Here is an 18,759-nt window from a genome sequence, read left to right as displayed (position 1 = left end):
ACCCATGGGCATGGACAATGGGGTAAGAAAAAAAGAAAAGAAACAATCAACAACATTTTGAAAAAGCAACCTATACATTGAGAGAAAATATTTTCAAACCATGTATCTGATATGGGATTAATATCCAAAATGTATAAGGGACTAGTAAACTAGCTAGCAAAAAAAAAAAAAAAAAAAAAAAGAAAGAAAGAAAAGAATTAAAAATGGGCAAGACTTGAAGCGATATCTCTCTCCAATTATTTTAGAAATGTATTATTGTGTCTCATGTATTTTAAACTGATTTTTTTAATGTCTTTTATTTATTTATCTGTTTTTAGAGAGAGGGGAAAGGAGAAAGAGAGGGAGAGAAACATCACTGTGGGGTTGCTCTCACTCGCGCCCCTAATTGGGGACCTGACGTGCAATCTAGTCATGTGCCCTGACTGGAAATCAAACCAGCGACACTTGCTTCGCAGGCTGAAGTTCAATCCGCTGAGCCACAATTTTAAATAGAAAGATAAATTAACAAGGTTATTGGATTCTCAGATGAAATTTTTCAGGTGTTAATTCAGTAAATATTGTGTAATACAGAAGAAAAAAAAGCACTTAGAGTATACAAAAGTACTTTTAAGTGTTTAGGTTCCAGATAATAATTTTAAAAAGGCATTCTAAAATTGTGGCATAGAAAGTTGTGATATTATAAAACTAAAAACTCCAAAATATAAAGTCCTTATATTTATTTATACCAAATCAATATAGTTACCATCATAACAATATTATTGAAATACGATTACTTATTTTTTATATTTAATCTTAATACAGAATTAACTGAAATAGGTAATATATTCATTTAGATTTATTTGCTTATATTATGTAAACCAAGAAACAAACATCTTTAATTTTGTTAGTTTTGTACAATGAATACATTTTTATCTCTAGTAAATTCAGTTGTATTTGCTAATAGTACTAAATATTGTGCATTATCTTAAAATTGAAAATAATTAAAAATTATATGTGTAAATTTTTACTTATGCATTTACTTAAAGTATTTGATTTTTATTATGTGCTAAGCTGTTTAACAAAAAGAATATCTAGAAAAATTTTAAGGCATATAATTTTATTTCTTTTTTATTTTTTAAATATTTTTATTTATTGATTTTTTGGACAGAAAGAGAGAGAGAGGAAATAACGATTTGTTGTTCCACTTATTTATGCATTTATTAGTTCATTCTTGTATGTGCCCTGACTGGGGTTCAAACCCTCAACCTCATCATATTGGTTTAATGCTCTAACCAACAAAGCTATTATACTTGGCCAGAGTCATAGCATATGATTTTAAATATTTAGAACAGTGATATACATAATTAATATTATACTGTTTTTTTCTAAAGCATATCAACAAATTGGATGATACTAAAGTGTCTCAATGAAATTCCTTATTTGATTGCACAAAACGGTATGCCTAAATATTTAAAACTGAAGTAACAAAGAAACTTAATGAAATAAATATGATTTGTCAAAACATGAGTGAATGTTCATTTTTAATTATTGAGAAAAGATAACTGAAATTTCATCATTAATTAATATTTAAACATCATACCAATATTCTCCAAAACTTCTGGGCATATATTAAATCAACATCATCTTTCAAAATAATTCACAGGAAACTATATGAGTGGTATGGAGCTCACATTCATGGTATCAACATAACAGTTAAAAAAAGTAAAATTGATGAGAGAATTTGAACTTTACAAAACAGATTTTCAATCTAAGGTTAAAAATTTAAGAACAATTGGTATTTATAAACACACAAAAAAATGTAAAGACCTTTGAAAGTTCCAGAGAAAACAATTAAATTATATTCTGAGATATGTGAAAGTATTTTTCTCCACTATTTTTGACCTCTAGATATTGAGAATATGTGCCAACAACCCATGCTTTCTATAAAGTATTACTAGTAATACAGAAAATTAGAAAAAGTAAGGTAGAGTGTGTTATAATTTCATTATTGTGCATCATATATATGCACAAAGTAAGCTTATCATCAAAAAGTTATGAGTAGTTATATCTTAGTGGAAGTTTGGAGGTTTAGTTTTTATTGTATATCTTCTATTTTTCTATAATATAGTACAATATGTCTGAAATCATAAAGGTAAAGTTTTTATTTATTTTAATTTTAAAAAATGTTTAATATTATTGTATATTTTATTCTAAATTTTAATTGTTAACTTCAAAATTATATTAGAGATAAGTATTTTAACATTATTTTCCCTTCTTAATTGTAAAGCTTGAGAGTAGTAATATCTGTCCTTAAAAACCAGAATTTTATAATTTTCCACATTTATTTTGATTGCCAAAATAAATATCAAGCAATGTCATAAACTGTTTTGAATATATAAATATTGTTCATAATCATGTTGAGTTTGTGACTATATTTCAATTTGTTTTGTTCACAATGCCATGATTTATATTTCTTGAACAAGAATGTTTAATGCTTATGCAGTCTCCTATTTCACTTTATAAAAACTACAATACAAATTTATTGCATCTAAGTAAAATCTGAAATATAACTAAAAACTTTGTACTGTCAGTTTTTACAATCTAATATATTCTATTTTTCATCAATTGACTTAACACCTCACATTAATTATGTATATAATTAGAAACTGGGAATAAACTACCCATGCACAAAAGTTCTTATGTTGCTATTACTTAAATAGTTTTTCCCATTTTGGGTAGATTTTTCATGATAAACTCATGTACCATAACTCTCTAGGTATTTGCATGGTGTTAACTTTTTCTGTTGTTTTTACTTAAAAATTAACTTGCATTAAAAGTGAATTCTTGCCGACATATTTATGTAGCACAGAATAATGATCTTAATGATACCAACTGTCAGAATGACATCAGGGGAATGGAGGTATGAGAGGTCCCCTTGATGTCTCTCTTTGAAATTTCAACAGTTTGAACAGCTATAATTCAACAAAGGATTCCTTGCTCAATGCACACACATCTGAGATATCTCTGCACTGAAACACTTAAAGCTGGGCAAGTGGGAGCAAACTGGAGATGTGAAAAGGGAAAAGAGCTCAAAGGAGCCACAGACAAGCCCTGCAGCTATGAGCTCATGGCAGGGTTCAGTTGGGAGAGGAGAGAAATCAGTGTGGATGGCACTTGCTTCAGCCAGAAGGAACACAGAGATTCAGTGGACACTCCTTCAGGAATGGGCAGTATGAGCTATGGCTGAACCCAGTGACTTGGGCCAGGACACAGCAGAGAGGTGCCTCATGGTTGTCTGGCAGCTGACATTCCAGACAGAGAAATAAAGCAATGGAGCCTGACCTGACTGCCCCTTAACCTCTCAGAGTTTGCTTCCCTTCACCCTTGGTTTCAGGTTACATGGCACATTATCTGAATACCTGGGAACTCACAGTACAGAATCTCTTTTTTCCTGAGCAAAGGGCACACTCTGCAAATGGTCATGGGATTGGGGCACAGGGAGACTCTGGAGAGGTCCAAGGTTAACATTATTGGGAGAAAAAGCAACTTAGAAGGTTTCTGAGTTACATGAGCCCGCCTCACCCCCACATATCATGGCTACACAGATGGCAGCATCTAGCTGCAGGTGACAGCACTGGAATTTCATGAATTTGGAGTCCCATCACCCACCCCATTCCTCTGTGGGGCTGGACCCCTGAGAATGGTGTAAAAGGACCACAGGGGATGCCCCCACCTCCCATTTTCCACCAGTGCTCAAAGATCTGAAAAACTGGAAAAGTACAAGTGAGCTAAAGAACTTGTGATACAACACTACCTACTGAAAAATAAGAGTTATTCACATATGTCTACTAAAGAAGTGCCAGTCACACAGATGCCTAGACAGAGAAAGAATCCATCAAATACCATGAATAACCAAGGTATCGAGGCAGCTCAGAAAGAAAATTTTAAAAATTTCCAGAAAACAGACATGGAAATATGTGATTTAAATAACAGAGAATTCAATATTGCTGTTCTGAAAAAACTCAACAAAATGTAATAAAAATACAGATTGGCAATTTAATGAGTGAAAACAAATTAATGAACAAAATAAGTGCTTTACTGAAAAAATGGAAACTTGATAAAAGAACCAAATAGAAATTCTGAAGACGAAGAACTCAATGACGCAGATAAAAAATGAACTAATGAGCATTAGAAATGCAGCTGACCAGATGAAGAATAAAATTAGTGATACTGAAAATAATCTAGAAATGACACAGAGGAAAGAGAGAAACTTGAGCACAAAAAAAAAAAAAAAAAAAAACTATAAAAACTACCCAACTGCATTAGAAAGAGAAATATAAGAATAATAAGCATACAAGAAGAAGAAGAGAAGGTGAAGGGAACAGAGACCATATTAAAACAGATTGTTGAGAATTTCCCAAACCTTTGGTAAGAGTTAGACACTTGAATCCAAAGAACAAACAGAATACCTAATTATCTCAATCCCAAAAGGCCTTTTCCAAGGCATATTGCATTAAGACTGTCAAAAACCAATGACAAAAAAATTATAAAAGCAGTTAGGGAAAAGAAGAAAGTAATTTATAATGAAAAGCCCATTTGTTTATCATTGGAGTCCTCAGCAGAAACTTAAAAATCTAGAAGAGAGTGGAACCAAATATTCAAACTAACAAAAGAGAAGTTGCCAGACAAGAATAATATATCCAGCAAAATAATCCTTTAAATATGTAAGGAAAATAAAGACTTTTTCACACATACAAAACTGAGGAAATTTATCACCACAAGACCTCCATTCCAGGAAATACTAAAGGGTGTTATTTTATCTGAAACAAAAAACACAAGGTCACAAAACTGTGATTAAGATCACCAACAAACTTACAGCAGAAACAGGGATAATTTGTGACTACAAAAACATAAAAGGGGAGGGGTAAAGCTATGAATTTGCAAAGAAAGATGGAGATCACATGCTTTCCAAAGACAAAGAACTACTGGACATATGAAACTCCCTACTTGTAAACCAAATGATAAACACACACACACTCACACAAACAAAAGAAAGACAAAAAAAAAAAAAGAGAGAGAGAGAGAGAGAGAGAGAGAGAGAGAGAGAAAACAGAGGAAAGAGATATGAAAACCACTAAACAAAAACAATAGACAGAAACACAAAGGAAAAGAACCAGTGAAGCATAGAACTACCAGAAAACAAAAGATAAAATGGCTATAGGATATCCTCATACATCAATAATCACCCTATGTGTAAATAGACTGAATTCACCAATAAAGAGACATAAGTAGAAATTGAATAAAAAAATAAAACATAACCATGTTCTGCCTTCAGAAGACACATCTAAGCTGTACAGACAAAGATAGACAAAGTGAAAGGGTGGAAAATGATACTTTAAGCCAATAACATCCACAGAAAAACAGGTGTAACCTAACCAAAATAGATTTCAAGATAAGAAAGTTACCAAGAGACACAGATAAACATTTAATAATGATAAAGAAACACTACATCAAGAATACATAACTCTTCTCAATTTACATGGGCCTAGTCAGGGAGCACCAATATCTACAAAGCAACTATTAACAGAATTAAAGGGAGAAATCGACAAAAACAAAATCATAGTTGGAGACCTAAATACTCCATTGACAGCTCTAAACAGATGTTCCAAACAGAAAATCAATAAATATTTGCCCCAAGTGATACATTAGACCAAATAGAGATAATTGACATTTACAGAGACTTTCATCCCAGAACATCAGATTGTACATTCTTTTCCAGCTTACATAGAACATTCTTTTTTTTTTCAGATAAGTTTTTACAGTTGTCACAATTCTCCCCCTTTGCTTTCCTCCACCCATCCCATCCCCTCCCTTGCTCCTACCGTCAATTCCCAAACTGTTGTTCATGTCATAGGTCATTCATACACGTTCTTTGTCTAGTCCCTCCCCCATCCCCCCAATTATCCCTCTCCCCCACCTCACTGATCATTTTTAGTCTGTTCCACATTTCAATGCCTGTGGTTCTAGTTTTGTTTATTAATTTATTTTGTTCATTATATTCCTCTTATAGATGAGATCATATGGTATTTGTCTTTCACTGAATGGCTTATTTAATTTAGCATAATATTCTCCAGTATCCACACTGTTGTGAAAGGTAGGAGTTCTTTCTTTCAGCTGAGTACTGTTCCATTGTGTAAATGTATCAGTTTTTTGATCCAATCATTTACTGATGGGCACTTAGGCTGTTTCAAGACTTGGCTAATTAGTACTGCTGTGAACATAGGGTGTACAAGTTCTTTTGAATTGGTAGTTCAGGATTTTTAGGGTATATTCAAAACAATGGAATCACTGGGTCAAAAGACAGTTCCACTTTTAGTTTTGTTTTGTTTTTTTCAGTTAATTCCATACTGTTTTCCACAGTGGCTGCACCTGTCTGCATTCCCACCAAAAGTGCACTAGGGTTCCCATTTCTCCACATCCTCACCAGCACTTGTTTATTGATTTACTAATGATAGCCATTCTGACAGGTGTGAGGTGATATCTCATTGTGGCTTTAATTTGAATTTCTGTTGGCTACTGATACTGAGCATCCTTTCATTTGTCTGTGAGCCATCTGTATGTCCTCCTTGGAGAAGTGTCTATTCAGATCTTTTGTCCATTTTTTAAATTGCATTGTTTGTCTTCCTGGTGTTGAGCAGGAAGATCTTTATATATTTTGAAGATCAAACCTTTGTCCAATGTATCATTGGCAAATATGTTCACCCATACATTTGGTTCCTTTATCATTTTGCTGATATTTTCTTTAGCCATACAGAAGCTTTTTATTTTGATGTATTCTCATTCATTTATATTTTTCTTTATTTCCTTCATTTTAGGGGATATATTGACAAAAATATAGCTTTGTGGGATATATGAAATTTTATTGTCTATGTTTTCCTCTAGGACTTTTATGGTGTCACAGATTATGTTTAAGTCTTTTATTCATTTTGAATTTATTCTGGTGTATGGTATAGTTGTTGGTTTAGTGTAATTTTTTGCATGTACTTGTCCAATTCTCCCAACACCATTTATTGAAGAGGCTATCTTTTCTCCAATGTATGTTTATGCCCTCTTTGTCAAATATTGACAAAGGACCCACATATTTGCTGTCTCCAAGAAACACATCTCAAAACAAAAGATTTACACAGACTGAAAGTAAAGGGATATAAAAAAGTATTCCAAGCAAATTGATATGAAAAAAAAGCTGGGGCAGCAATCCTCATATCAGACAAAATGAATTTCAAAGCAAGGGCAATAAAAAGAGACAAAGAAGGACATTGCATAATACTTAAGGGAACAATCCATTAAGAAGATATAACATTGATAAACATATATGCACCCAACATAGGAGTGCCCAAATATATAAAGAAAATACTAGAAGACCACAAGGATATTAACAGCAACACACTCATAGTAGGGAACTTTAACACTTCATTATCAACAATAGACAGATCTTCAAAGCAAAGAAACACCAAGGTTATACAGACATTGAACAACACACTAAACCACATGGATTTAACTGATATATATAGAACTTTTCACCCCAAAGAAGCAATATACATTCTTTTTAAGTGCACATGGGACATTTTCAAAGATAGACCACATGATAGGATACAAAACAAGCCTCAACAAATTCAAGAAAATTGAAATCATATCAAGCATCTTTTTAGACCACAATGTCTTGAAACTAAAAATCAACCTCAGAGAAAAAATCAAAGATATCCAAACTTATGGAGAATGAATAACATGCTATTAAATAATGAATCGGTTAACAATGACATCAAAGAAGAAATCAGAAGTTTCTGGAAACTAATGATAATGAACACACAACAGCCCAAAACCTATGGGACACAGCAAAAGCAGTCCTAAGAGGGAAGTTCATAGCAATGCAGGCATATCTGAAAAGGATAGAAGAATCTCAAATAAAAAATCTCATCCTAAAGCTACAAGAACTAGAACAACATCAAACAAAGCCTAGGGCAATAAGAAGAAAGGAAATGATCAAGATCAGAGCAGAATTAAATGACATAGAGACCAAACAAACACTTCAAAAGATTAGTTAAACTAGGAGCTGGTTCGATGAAAAAATAAACAAAATCGACAAGCCTATAGCCAGGTTCATCAAGGAAAAAAGAGAGAAGACCCAAATAAACAAAATCGGAAATAAAAGAGGAAAAATCACAACTGATACCACAGAAATACAAACGATTGTAAGAAATTACTACAACAACGGTATGGCAAGAAATTTGACAACCTAGAAGAAATGGACAAATTTCTAGAAACATATATCCTTCCAAAACTGAATCAAGAAGAAGTAGAAAGTCTCAACAGACCAATAACAAAGTAGAAAATTGAAACAGTAATCAAAAAACTCCAGGCACACAAAAGCCCTGGCTTCACGGCCCAATTTTACAAAACACTTAAGGAAGAACTAACTCCTACTCTCCTCAAACTATTCCAAAGACTCCAAGACGAGGGAAAAATCCCAAACTCCTTCTATGAAGCCAGTATTACCCTTATTCCAAAACCAGGTCAAGACACAACAAAGAAAGAAAACTACAGGCCAAGATCACTGATGAACATAGATGCTAAAATCCTCAACAAAATATTGGCAAACAGGATCCAGGAATACATCAAAAAGATCATACACCACGATCAAGTGGGATTCATCCCAGGGATGCAAGGATGGTTTAATATTCACAAATCAATAAATATAATATATCGCCTAAACAAAATGAAAGACAAAAATCACATGATCATATCAATAGATGCAGAAAAAGCATTTGATAAAGTACAACACCCATTTATGATGAAAACATTCAGCAAAATGAAAATAGAGGGAACATACCTTAACATAATTTAGGCTGTATATGAGAAACTGGACCCAACATCATACTCAATGGTCAAAAACTGAAAGCATTCCCCCTGAAATCAGAAACAAAAGAAGGCTGTCCACTCTCTCCACTGCTATTCAACATAGTGTTGGAAGTCCTAGCCATAGCAATCAGACAAAAAAAGGAAATAAAAGGCAATCAGATTGGGAAAGAAGAAATAAAACTATCATTATATGCAGATGACATGATAGTATACCTAGAAAACCCGATAAACTCCACTAAAAGACTACTCGATATAATAAGTGAATTGGGCAAAATAGCAGGGTACAAAATAAATATACAAAAATCTGAGGCATTTCTCTACACCAACAATAAAATATCGGAGACAGAAACAGAAAAAAAAATACCATTTACTATAGCAACAAAAAAATAAAGTACCTAGGAATAAACTTAACCAAAGAGATAAAAGACCTGTACTCTGAACATTACATAACATTGAAGAAAGAAATTAAGGAAGATACAAATAAATGGAAGCAAATACTATGTTCTTGGATGGGAAGAATCAACATCGTCAAAATGGCCATACTACCTAAAGCAATTTACAGATTCAATGCAATCCCTATTAAAATACCAATGACATATTTCACAGACCTAGAACAAATACTCCAAAAATTCATATGGAACCAAAAAAGACCCCGAATAGCCAAAGCAATCTTGATACAGAAGAACACAACAGGAGGAATCGCAATAACAGACATCAAACAATGCTGCAAAACCACTGTGATTAAAACAGTCTGGTACTGGCATAAGAACAGACATATAGATCAATGGAACAGAATAGAGTCCAGAAATAAATCCAGGACTATACGGTCAACCAATATTTGATAAAGGGGGAAGGTACATAAAATGGAGCGAGAAGAGTCTCTTTAACAAATGGTGCTGGGAGAACTGGACGGGGACGTGCAAAAAATGAAACCAGACCACCAACTTACACTACACACCAGAATAAACTGAAGATGGATCAAAGACTTAAGTGTAAGCCGTGACACCATAAAAGTCCTAAAGGAAAACATAGGCAGAAAAACTTCAGATATCCCACTTAACAATATTTTCACAGATACATCTCCTAAGGCAAGAGAAATAAAGGAAAAAATAAACAAATGGGACTACATCAAACTAAAAAGTTTCTGCTCAGCAAAAGAAAACATCAGCAAGATGAAAAGGAAACCAACCATATGGGAAAACATGTTTGCCAATGATATCTCAGACAGGGGACTTATCTACAAAAATATATAAAGAGATTATATGACTCAACATCAAGAAAACAGACAACCCAATTAAAAAATGGGCAGAGGAACTGAACAAACACTTCTCTGAAGAGGACATACAGAAGGTCCATAGACACATGAAGAAATGCTCAACATCACCAGCCATCAGAGAGATATAAATAAAAACCACAATTAGATACCACTTTACACCTGTCCGAATGGCCGTCATCAACAAATCAACAAAGAAGTGCTGGTGAGGATGTGGAGAAATGGGAACCCTACTACACTGTTGGTGGAAATGCAGACTGGTGCAGTCACTATGGAAAACAGTATGGAATTACCTCAGAAAAGTAAAAATGGAACTGCCTTTTGAACCAGCCCCAAAATCCTAAAACACTAATTCAAATGAACTAATGCACCCCTATGTTCATAGCAGCACTATTTACAATAGCTAAGTGCTAGAAACAGCCTAGGTGTCCATCTGTAGATGAGTGGATCAAAAAACTGTGGTACATTTACACAATGGAATACTATGCAGCAGAGAGAAAGAAGGAACCCCTGCCATTTGCGACAACATGGATGGAACTAGAGAGAATTATGCTTAGTGAAATAAGCCAGGCAAAGAAAGAAAAATATTGTATGATATCACTTAATACAGAAAACTAAAGAACAACATAAACAAATGAACTAAATAGGACAAAGAGCAGAATAATAATCAATAGAGGGGAGGGGGGAGGAAAAGAAGGGTGATAAGTAAGGGATGAGTTTAGTCAAGGAACGTGTATAAATGACTCATGGACATGGACAACGGGGAGGGATATGATTGTGGGAGAAGGGGTGGGCTGGGTGTGGGGGGATTAATGGGGAAAAAATGGGACAACTGTAATTGAAAAACCAAAAAATAAAATTTAAAAAAATGCATAAATAGGTAAAACAAAAAAATAAAATAAAATAAAATTTGTTTTAAAGAAGGTTTTTTTGTACAGACACGCAAAAGGGAAATGTTCATTAAAAACCTATTTATTTTTATTTTAATGTGTAAAGGGATATATATTTTTAGTACTTTAAATGTGTCATTTTATTGTTTAGTAACATTCATCATTTTTGTTGAGAAACTCAGTATGTTTTGTTGTTGCCTTATCAAAAGTAATGTTTTTATTTTTTATTTGTTTTGTCTTCTTCCATGTGGCTGCTCATAAGATTTTCTCTTTGTCTTTGATTTTGTCAGCAGTCTAATTATAATATTCCTTGATGTGATTTTCTATGAAACTTAGTTGAGCATTGCATGGAAAGTCTCTTAAATCGGTGGCTAGATTTCCTTAACTGGTTTTATATTATTTGAAGATACCTCTTCCTGTATTGCTCTTTCCCCATTTCTCCTCACTTTCTCTGTAGGACTAAATTTACATTTATTTAAATCTTTGTTTTCTACCTTATGCTTACATTCTGCCGTATTTTCTTTTTCTTTTATTCTCTTTAGTCTGTAGTTTGTTATGTGCTTAACATTTTTTTGCTTAGTAGTTATGCCTTTTGTGATGCTACCTTTGGCATGTTTAGTCTTTTTTTATAGACTATTGCTGATTGTAAATTAAAAGTGTTTATACAGTGTTTTCTTTATGCTCTCTCTCATTCCTGAGATAATAGAACAATAGCTGATTCTTATGAACAAATAGAGATTTAATTCTGGGGTTGAAGCTCTGATAAGATAAAGGGGACCTTTGTTTCCTCTCTGTTCTTCTAGTATTTTCAGCTGAGAAGCTGTCATATTTTGGGGGACATCCTTTTCCTCACAGGTTCTAAACAGTAACACTTAGTCTTCATTTTGCTAAAACACCTACTCTGTTTAACAGAGATGTTCTGCTATGCTATGTTAAATTAATTAAACAGTGAGGCCATTAGACTGAGATGGCTGAAATGCTTCGTGGTTACATAAGCCAACTGAAACACACGACTGTAAATGCTTCAAGATTACACAATCAAAACGCTAAGAATAACCAATCTCGAACAGACAACTGGGCTTTAAGCTGTAGCCGATGAAATAATTTTCTGTCTTTACATTGTACTCTCTCCATATGTCTTTCCTCTGGCATCTGTCAGCAGAGTGCTCCTAACCACTTCTGGTAGTGCTGTCCCAATCAATTAGATTTTTGCTAAAATGAACTCTTTAAAATTTTAATATGATAGTTTATCTTATAACAGTTTTTAGCCTCGTATTCTGAACAATCACATATGTCTTCAGGATAAACGTACCAGTCTCCAAAAACGTTGCTGCCAAAAACTCCGTAAGATTTTGTTCCAAGAGCTTTCATTTCCTGAGAAGGCTCTCAGTTGTAATACTCATATTCTTGACTTCCTATCGTAGCCAGAATGTAGTGCTCATCCAAAAGTACTCTAAAATATGCTGTTATTGTACAAAATGCCTGACGTTAGTTGTTTTTGATAAAATGTCACATAAAAGTTTAACTTTTACAAGAATGTAGTTATGTTATGATTATAAAACTAATGGATTCAAATGTTTCCAAAGATCATGCTAAATTGTCATAAAACACTTATTGGTATAATTTAATTGCTCAAAGTATATCTTTATAATTGAAAGACTCAAGGCAGGCATCTTATAATCCATATGAAGTTAAGACTGCAGAGCCATTGTATCAAATTATAATCTTTGGTAGCATTTTCTAGATTAAAAAATTCTAGTATTAAATTTTAGGAAAATATTTCACAATCTATATTTTTTATAAATACCTTCAAAAATTCACATATAAATGAATTAATAATTTATTCATAAAGTTTCCAAATGGTATTTCCTTTCATCTTGGTGTATTAGCTATATAAAAAATTATAAAAAGAAATAATCCCTTGTCATGTGATTTACTTATATGCTGATATTAAGAGAAAGTGAAATTTCCTTTGGAAATGTATCAAAAGTAGTACTGTAGAGATGAGGCATTTAGATAATGAAGTATATTTTACCATGACTAATTTTTTAGGTCTTCACATTATACAATACCTAAATATAACTTCTCATAGTAAAGATTCTTTTTGGGGGAGTTTGCCAAATGTTTTATTGACTGTAGACCTCTGAAGTCCTCTAAAACATGCATTATCTCTATTTTCAAAAAGGAACAAGCCACAGTGTTCTCACTGTGAAATGTGTCAGTCTTGGATGCATGATGGAGATTAACGAAGCATTATGAGAGTGATATGGTTCCTCAAAAGCTTCTACAGTTTGGAGTAGGGTCTTAATCATGGGAAAGCACAGCTGTGCACATATGAGAACTTGCATTTCATTGGAGGTACACAATATTTTAATTTTAAAACAAAAAAAATAATTCTGTTTGTAGAAAATTCCCATCTTCCCAACTTTGTCCCTTCGGGTTTTAGAAAATTTAATTTTAAAAATAATATGCCTTTTAGCAATTGTACATTTATGTGAGTAATAAGTAAGATATGTTTCTTCTTTAGTTGCAGAGGTGTATTAAATTTGAAGAAGATAATATATCTATTTTCAACAATATAATTTCTGCTTTGTTGTCTGTACTTTCCAGCAGCCTGGACCACATTGTCAGAAAATTACTCTTTAAAATCTTTGTATTTCATTAATTCAGTCATACGGATCCTTTTCCAAGATCTGTGTGACTGTTTCCAGAAGGTTGAGGAGCCTTCTGATAATCCATGCATGCAGTTCCTCTGGGCCTGCAGTGAAACAGTATTCTAGTTGCAGTGCTGCACACCAAGTTTTAATGATCTTTGGCAAAGAGCTTTGTATCATGTGCTCTTCCAGATGCTTCTGTCTCTCCTCAGCACTCAATTCTTGCAACCTGAGTTCCAAGGCCCCATGAAAAGGAATGACCAAAGCACCTGAGTCATACCTGTCTACCCACTTGTTAATTTTTATCAACTATTGGTTTTTCTTTCTAATGTAGACCATTTGTTTTGAAGTCAGAAACAAATATTTATTCAGCATTTTAATATCTTTGTCATTCCAATCATGATATACAGCAATAAGTTTCTTTTGATCTATAACCCAAGATTTCAATTTGCACATTATGTCATCTTCAGGTTTTGCTTTCCTGTGCCTCCTCTCACAGCCACTTGTTCTAATTTATCCTAATGGGCCTAATCATTTCTTCATCATTAAGCTGAAGATTTTTGTGTATTGTTTCTATATCTTGAATAGGATCTACACTTCCTTTAACATGCATGATACTATCTTCAAAAGCACTAGTTGGACAAAAGATTTCATCACAGGCACTAATATAAGATACAAAGGCATTTCTCAGGTCTTGTCCATTGTGAGCGCCTTTTACAAGACCAATAACAGCCACTATTATTTAGAAGGGTTTGATGGTTTGTGATAATGGCAAAGAAAATCAGACCTTTTATTCAGCACAGTACTCTGCTTTCATTAGGATCAACAGAGCAGAATGGGAGGTTTTCTGCTGATGGCTGCTATTGGTTAATGCACTGAACAAGGTAGGTTTCCATGCTATGGGCCAGCGATAATGCAGGGTGCCAGAAAGAGTGGCAGGCAGGTCTTACTGGCAATGGGGATGTGGAAGTTGTGAGGAAAGAGGAGAGAGCACAGGCCTGGTCTCTCCAAGAAGCGAAGGTAGTGAAGGCACAATCTAAAGATTCTTAATATCAAATTTTAGTAAAAAAAATCTTCCATTTTTTTTATATTTGCTCAGTGTGAGAATTAGCAGTAAAGGTAAATTGTTATTAGAAAATAAATGACATAAAACAAAAAAAAAATTGGGAAAGTAAATATCCTTAACTGAAGTTATATTGAACTATGAAAAGTCTATATTTGGTTTTACTATTTCTTCATGAATTTGTAGAATCACCTACTCCTGATTTAAACATACAGTCACACATACACAGTACACATATATAATGCCCCACCAGATCTTTGCTTTACTTTGCTTGTTGAGAATATTATCATTCTGACCCTTTAGATCAGTGGTTCTCAACCTTCCTAATGCCATGATCCTTTAATACAGTTCTTCATGTTGTGGTGACCCCCAACTATAAAATTATTTTTGTTGCTACTTCATAACTGTAATTTGCTACTGTTATGAATCATAATGTAAATATCTGATATGCAGGATGCATTTTCATTGTTACAAATTGAACATAATTAAGACATAGTGATCAATCACAAAAACAATATGTAATTATATATGTGTTTTCCGATGGTCTTAGGCGACCCTTGTGAAAGGGTCATTCGACCCCCAATGGGGTCACAACCCACAGGTTGAGAACTGCTGCTTTAGATGATAAATATTGCAAAAAGAATGAAATATATGAAATAAAACAGATATGGTCACAGTAACTCTGTCACTTATAGTTATTACTTCCAAATACAGTACTTCATTTGTATAGTAAGAAAAAGAATATCTATTTCATAAATATTTAACAGAAAAACACCAATAATATTAGTTTGCACTTATTAAGTAATGGATGGGTGTGTAACAGGAACTATTCTAAATACTTCTTAATCATTAGACTAACCATATTAGGAAATTAATTTTATCATTATTTTATGAATAAAGAAACTAAGATTTTGCCAAAGAGGTCTTATTTAAGGTATGATGGAGAAAAGTTTTTAAACCAAAATTCTTAACATACATTTGCCTTTATAAAAATGGAAATATGGATGCATAGGTAAATCATGTAGTATCTCAAAGTGGAGAATGATGATTATAGATACAAGATATTCATGTGCATATATGTTTTTTGTTATGACATCAGAGTTAGCTAAAAATTTTCTGTCAGTCCTTCTGGCTTGGTTGCCACAGTTAAATATCCATTATATCAGGGCTGATGTTCTTCTATAACTATGGGTTCATGGATAATTATAATCCTAAAATAAGCATAATTCTGGTTTAGTTTCTAACAACTAGCAAGCTTCCCCCTTATAATTTTGTCAAGTTTCTTAAATCTATTTGATTTGTGTTTAAATATGATCAATATGTATTGATATGTGAAATGTAGTCAATTAAATAAGCATACTAAAAAATTCTCTTTGACTCATACTAAACATATTAGGAATTCCAGTTTCAATATTCTCCTTTTTTCTCATTTCCACACAAAAGAAGTTGTATACATATTCTGAAGCCCTGTCTCCAGCCATCAGTCTGCTATAACATGCTTACTAGCTTCATTCTTTTCTGAAAAGATACTTAGGTAAATAGTGAATGAAATCCTGTGGAGATACTTAACTTCTTATCTTGCTCTTTTCCTTCGTAGAATTAAAACTTCAGCTACACATGAGAGAATTTGACTAGGGAGAAAGAGGGATATGTAAAGGAACATGGACAACATCAGTAACTTATAGAAACTCTAGACAACAATGTATGATAGGAGCCATCAGTAAACTGATCTATTTCATCAGATCTTTAATTCCCATTCACATGAACCTATTGCTCTGTCTCCATTGAAGAGCTATATAGACACTTTGTCTAAACTAGTGATTTATAAGGCTGACAAATCACATGTAGATAGCTGTAATAGCTTCTTAAGTTCTGATGACAAAAAGTGAATATAGAGTAAGTGTTAAAAGCAAGACAATTAGCAGCATCAACCAAAGGAATCAAGGAAAGCAATTTGTCAGGAGCATCTGGATAAAAAGGTAAAAGCACCATTGCTTCTGATGAGGAACACCAGAAATGTAATACACTGAAGCACAAAAAAACAATAGTATTCATCCTGAACATGTTAAAGACAGGAATCCTATGAGACAACTAAGTTGAAGTTTTGACATATGGAAAAATAACATATGATGTACAAAATTGAGCATATAAATCTAGTTTTTAAATATGTTGGAGGAGAAATAAACCTTACATGAATAAAATCTTTGTAGGGAAAAAATATCCTGCATAAGAGTATCTAGATTGAGACAGGGAAGTGTTTAATAGAGAGATTTATGCTGACCCAGTATATATCCTAAATAACTGCAGTTATAAAGGAGAAAAATCAACATTATATAATATAGTTAAAATAAAGACAAAAATTAAAATGAACAAAGTTGGATGATTCACACTACCTGATTTCAGAGCCCATTAAAAAAATAACTGGTAAGCAAGAAAATAATATATTGGTGTAAAAACAGACATATAGATTATTGGTGAAAAAAAGAGAATCAAGAAATAAACCTGCAAACATTTAATTTTAAAGAAATATGCAGCAGGAATGCATCTAGTCCTTAGCTGTGTTTCAGCTCCAGGCCCAGACAGAGACATCATGGCTTGACATAAGGACCAGATGCAGTAACTAATGACCCTCTGCCCTGCTCACCAATAAGTGGACAAAACAACCCTGACCACCCTCCTATCTCCCTTAGTCATCATGATTAATGATTTTCCCGACATATTAGCCAGCCCCTAGAAACTATCAGGGACCAGGTCTTTGAGCATGAGCTCACCTCTGTCTCTGGGTGTGGGCCACTTTCCTAAAAATACATCCTTACTTTCTTTGTTGCAAACTCCTGTTCCATTCTTATTGTGCTTTGATGATCACAGGTAAAATGGTCCTTTTAATTCGGTAACAATTTTATCTCCAACAACCATATAATGTTACTTGTAAAATTAATAATCACTGTGCATTTGAATTATTGAATACAGAATTTTTAACTTAAAAATCCTCCAATAAATATTTTCTAATTTTCTTTTACCCCATTTGTAACATTACAAACATGGTACATCATTTGTATATTAGTTATTCTAAAACATTGCAATAAAAAGTATTTTGAAATTCAGGGTTTTTTTAATATAGAAAGTTAATATATGTATACATAATTTATTATGGACACCTCCCAGGATGATCTGGGAGAGCTACCCATAACTAAACACACCTGTCGGTACCAAAGTTTATGAATGTGCACCCCTAATTAAGAAATGAAGATTATAACTGGTCTCATCTTAGGTGAGATTAGATTTGGTCACTAAATAAACTATGAAAAAATATTTTTTTCAGAGCTCTTTGTAGTTCAGAAATTTGGACAAGGCACTATGGAACATTAAAAGACAAATTTAACTCTACACTAAGCACAGAGCAGGATATTGTATTTTAAATTATGTTTAATTATCATGATCTGTATATAAAGTGATTTCATGTTAGGGTGATGTGACTGGAATTTTGTATGTAAATCAGAAAAAATACTCCAAGTAGAAAACAAATCTGAGAGAACATGGCCTAAAAGAAGGATATTATATATGTTCACTTCTTGATTACAATGTTTGTCTCAGTGTGCTTTCTTTTTCACTATTTAATGTTTAAAAATAGTTGCCTGAATTTACTCTGCCAATTTACAGTCTATTTCATGAAGAAAATACCTCCTAAGATCAAAAGCCTACATTGGTGACTTTTCCAAGAGTCAGTTCATTCTCTGAATGATAGTGTGAACATATAAGAACAAGTTAATCAGAAAAAATGTCTTGAAAGGACACAAATAATTTTAAATATATTACTTTATACTATTTTTTATCAAAACGCATTTATTTTATTTATTCATTTGTATTGTTGACACTATTACAGGTGACCTGCATTCCCCCAAAAAATTGTCCTCTTCTATGCAACCTCTGCCTCCCACTGTGTCTTCACCACATTGTTGTCTGTGTTCATAGGCACAAATGCAT

The 18,759-nt window shown here is 33.1% G+C and overlaps 1 pseudogene; it reads right to left on the bottom strand.

The window, feature by feature from the left end:
- LOC150015820 (obg-like ATPase 1 pseudogene) overlaps window positions 1-17,618 on the bottom strand; it is a 193,849-nt pseudogene extending 176,231 nt beyond the window's left edge.
- Between the last annotated feature and the right edge of the window lie 1,141 nt (window positions 17,619-18,759).

The sequence above is a fragment of the Furipterus horrens genome, unplaced genomic scaffold (genome assembly GCF_987537825.1).
Source record: "Furipterus horrens unplaced genomic scaffold, mFurHor1.1.pri manual_scaffold_3, whole genome shotgun sequence".
NCBI lineage: Eukaryota > Metazoa > Chordata > Mammalia > Chiroptera > Furipteridae > Furipterus > Furipterus horrens.
The sequence above is the reverse complement of the archived record's forward strand: the minus strand, read 5'-3'. Positions and strand labels throughout refer to the sequence as shown.